The following is a 5,000-nucleotide window of genomic DNA, read 5'->3' on the forward strand; positions in this document are numbered from 1 at the left end:
CGGGCGGGCCCAGCGACACGAAGAGAGTGGGGGGGGGGTCGGAGGGAGTGGCACTGGGGAGAGAGGGGTGGGGGAGAGAGTGCCCCCCCCCCATTAGGGGCGAGTTTATGCAGTCATCAGAGTTTATACCTAACCTCATGATGCTTTATTAGCCGGATAGGCTGTCTGACCTCGCCCCCAGTCCCTACTCCTTCCACTGGATTCTTCTTATACCCTCTTTTTCTTCGTGCCCCCCCCCCCCCCCCCCCCCCCCCCCACGCAGGGAGGGTTCCAAGAGGGAGGAGGGAGGGAGGGAGTCCCGGGGCCGTGAGAGAGAGAGAGCCTCATTAGCTGCTAGGTTCACCTCATTAGCTGCTAGCTAACGCGTCAGACCTTTTACATTCTTTAGAGGATTGAAACCTCAGGGCCTTTAACCCCCGTTCACCGTTTACACTCAACGATCCTTCCGAACAAAACCCTTACACATCTGTCCGTCCAACTGACCCCCGAGATACCTAACACGCAGATTAACACGTCAGCGGTGATCGGCGTGTCATAGAGGAGTCACAAAGACGGGCAAAATAGAGTGGTTGAATAAAAAATACTCACTCAATTGGCCGTGATTTAACGTAGCACACAATGATGCCAAGCCCATGCAAAGTCCAGTGGCCCAAGCAAACAAATAAGATAGATCTGGCTCGGCGTTCCTCATCTCCACATCGTCACCCAGCACGCCGACGCCCAATAACAATTCCCCCGCAAATTGTGCACCTCGAGCGGCAGTACTTTAAACGGCGCCGTCTTCGGCGTGGACGGCATGAACCAAGTCGGCAAGCATCGTCACCCAGCACACAGACGTCCACTAACAATTCCTCCCCCCTGCAAATTGCGCGCCGCGAACGGCAGTACTTTCAAGTATGCCGCCTTCGGCGGGGACATCGTGAACCAAATCGGCAGGCAGGCGTCGTCAGCCGGTCGACCGACCCCCAGTTGCATTGCCCCAACGGCCATTGTGCACTTCGAACAGAACAGTGCTTTTAAAATATTCCGCCTGCCGCGTGTACATCATGAAACAAATGGAAAGGACGAACCGGGCGTGCAACCGATGCACGGAGAGTGACAGGTCGTCAAGCAAGTCCGTGGCAATCCGTCGGCCGACTCGGCCGCGGCCAGCAGAGGCGTTTTGGCCCGGGCGCGCCGAACTTTGCGCGCCCTCGGTATGCGTAACACTAGCACATGCCTTCAAAACTCACTACAAAATAACCCCAAAGTATGCCGCCTTCCCCGTGGGCCTTGTTACCAATATCTTGCCCTGCTTCCTGATGCCCTTATGGGGTCGGCTCTGTTCTTGCAGAACCCTCAGGTGGTGCAGAGTCTGGGCCATTTTATCAATATCTTGCCCTGATTCCTGATGCCCTTATGGGGTCGGCTCTGTTCTTGCAGAACCCTGAGGTGGTGCAGAGTCTGCGCCTTGTTATCAATATCTTGCCCTGCTTCCTGAAACCCTTATGGGGTTGGTTCTGTTACAAAACCCTCAGGTGGTGCAGAGTCTGGGCCACTTTATAAATAACTCTGCCTGCATTAGGGTCAGGGTCAGGGTTAGGGTTAGGGTTAGGGTTAGGGTTAGGGTTAGGGTTAGGGTTAGGGTTAGGGTTAGGGTTAGGGTTAGGGTTAGGGTTAGGGTTAGGGTTAGGGTTAGGGTTAGGGTTAGGGTTAGGGTTAGGGGTAGGGGTAGGGGTAGCGGTAGGGGTAGGGGTAGGGGTAGGGGTAGTTTGAACTACTGCCGCTCCAGGCGCGCACTGTGCGTGGGTAATTTTCAGTGGGCGTCGGTGTGCTGGGTGACGATGCCGCCCAGACTCTGCACCACCTGAGGGATCTGCAAGAACAGAGCCGAACCCGCAAGGGTATCGGGAAGCAGGGCAAGATATTGATAACAAGGCCCAGACTCTGCACCACCCGAGGGTTCTGCAAGAACAGAGCCGACCCCATAAGGGTATCAGGAAGCAGGGTGAGATAGTGACACCATTTGTAAAACCGGCAAATCCCACCCAGGAAACATTGCAAAAATTGGCCTCTAATGCTGGAACGTGGGTAAAGCCAAACAAACACGACACGTTTTAAAAGAACGTTACTAAAACAGCCTGGGATATGCCCATGACAAAGGATAGGCCGAACCTCACCAGAAAAAAAGAGAGGGAGACCACGGCAGAGCTGAGGGATAAACATGAGATGGTGATAAAACCAGCAGACGAGGGGAGCAGTAGGGTTACAAATTAATGTCAATATGGGGCCTGCTCCCACTGGGTAATAGACAAAAACATAGAACAGGGTGACAGGAGAGACTGGATAGCACAGAGGATAACCCGTGAGCGAAATAATGGGGTGTATGCAGTTCAATGTAAGGAGTGTACCTTACGGTACATAGGCGAAACAGGTAAAACAGCCTCAGCGGTGATCGACGTGTCAAAGAGGAGTCACAAAGACGGGCAAAATAAAGTGGTTGATTATAGACAATAGACAATAGACAATAGGTGCAGGAGTCGGCCATTCAGCCCTTCGAGCCAGCACCGCCATTCAATGCGATCATGGCTGATCACTCTCAATCAGTACCCCGTTCCTGCCTTCTCCCCATACCCCCTCACTCCGTTATCCTTAAGAGCTCTATCCAGCTCTCTCTTGAAAGCATCCAACGAACTGGCCTCCACTGCCTTCTGAGGCAGAGAATTCCACACCTTCACCACTCTCTGACTGAAAAGGTTCTTCCTCATCTCCGTTCTAAATGGCCTACCCCTTATTCTTAAACGGTGGCCCCTTGTTCTGGACTCCCCCAACATTGGGAACATGTTTCCTGCCTCTAATGTGTCCAATCCCCTAATTATCGTATATGTTTCAATAAGATCCCCCCTCATTCTTCTAAATACCAGTGTATACAAGCCCAATCGCTCCAGCCTTTCAACATACGACCGTCCCGCCATTCCGGGAATTAACCTAGTGAACCTACGCTGCACGCCCTCCATAGCAAGAATATCCTTCCTCAAATTTGGAGACCAAAACTGCACACAGTACTCCAGGTGCGGTCTCACCAGGGCCCGCTACAACTGTAGAAGGACCTCTTTGCTCCTATACTCAACTCCTCTGGTTACGAAGGCCAACATTCCATTGGCTTTCTTCACTGCCTGCTGTACCTGCATGCTTCCTTTCATTGACTGATGCACTAGGACATCCAGATCTCGTTGAACTCCCCCTCCTCCTAACTTGACACCATTCAGACAATAATCTGCCTTTCTACTCTTACTTCCAAAGTGAATAACCTCGCACTTATCTACATTAAACTGCATCTGCCATGTATCCGCCCACTCACACAACCTGTCCAAGTCATCCTGCAGCCTTATTGCATCTTCCTCACAATTCACACTACCCTCCAGCTTAGTATCATCTGCAAATTTGCTAATGGTACTTTTAATCCCTCCGTCTAAGTCATTAATGCATATCGTAAATAGCTGGGGTCCCAGCACCGAACCTTGCGGTACCCCACTGGTCACTGCCTGCCATTCCGAGAGGGACCCATTTATACCCACTCTTTGCTTTCCGTCTGTCAACCAATTTTCTATCCATGTCAGTACCCTACCCCCAATACCACGTGCCCTAATTTTGCCCACTAATCTCCTATGTGGGAGCTTGTCGAAGGCTTTCTGAAAGTCGAGGTACACCACGTCCACTGACTCTCCCCTGTCAATTTTCCTAGTTACATCCTCAAAACATTCCAGTAGATTTGTCAAGCATGATTTCCCCTTCGTAAATCCATGCTGACTCGCAATGATCCTGTTACTGCTATCCAAATGCTCAGCAATTTCGTCTTTTCTAATTGACTCCAGCATCTTCCCCACCACTGATGTCAGACTAACTGGTCTATAATTACCCGTTTTCTCTCTCCCTCCCTTCTTAAAAAGTGGGATAACATTTGCTATCCTCCAATCCACAGGAACTGATCCTGAATCTATATAGAACATTGAAAAATGATCTCCAATGCTTCCACTATTTCTAGAGCCACCTCCTTAGGTACCCTGGGATGCAGACCATCAGGCCCTGGGGATTTATCAGCCTTCAGTCCCATCAGTCTACCCAAAACCATTTCCTGCCTAATGTGGATTTCCTTCAGTTCCTCCATCACCCTAGGTTCTCCGGCCCCTAGAACATTTGGGAGATTGTGTGTATCTTCCTCAGTGAAGACAGACCCAAAGTAACGGTTTAACTCGTCTGCCATTTCTTTGTTCCCCATAATAAATTCCCCCGTTTCTGTCTTCAAGGGACCCACATTTGCCTTGACTATTTTTTCCCTCTTCACGTACCTAAAAAAACTTTTGCTATCCTCCTTTATATTATTGGCTAGTTTACCCTCGCACCTCATCTTTTCTCCCCGCATTGCCTCTTTAGTTAACTTTTGTTGCTCTTTAAAAGAGTCCCAATCCTCTGTCTTCCCACTCTTCTTTGCTATGTTATACCTCCTCTCCTTAATTTTTATGCTGTCCCTGACTTCCCTTGTCAGCCACAGGTGTCTCTTACTCCCCTTAGAGTCTTTCCACCTCTTTGGAATAAATTGATCCTGCAACCTCTGCATTATTCCCTGGAATACCTGCCATTGCTGTTCTACCGTCTTCCCTGCTAGGGCCTCCTTCCAGTCAATTTTGGCCAGCTCCCGCCTCATGCCTCTGTAATCCCCTTTGCTATACTGTAATACAGACACTTCCGATTTTCCCTTCTACCTTTCCATTTGCAGAGTAAAACTTATCGTGTTGTGATCACTGCCTCCTAACGGCTCTTTTACCTCTAGTCCCCTTATCAGATCAGGATCATTAAAAACACTCACTCTATTGGCCGTGATTTAACCTAGCACACAGTGTTGCAAAGCCCATGCAAAGTCCAGTGGGCCAAGCAAACAAATAAGATAGATCTGGCTCGGCGTTCCACATCTCCACATCGTCACCCAGCACGCCGACGCCCATTAACAATTCCCCCGCAAA

This window comes from Rhinoraja longicauda, unplaced genomic scaffold, assembly GCF_053455715.1.
Source record: "Rhinoraja longicauda isolate Sanriku21f unplaced genomic scaffold, sRhiLon1.1 Scf000151, whole genome shotgun sequence".
Classification (NCBI taxonomy): Eukaryota; Metazoa; Chordata; class Chondrichthyes; order Rajiformes; family Arhynchobatidae; genus Rhinoraja; species Rhinoraja longicauda.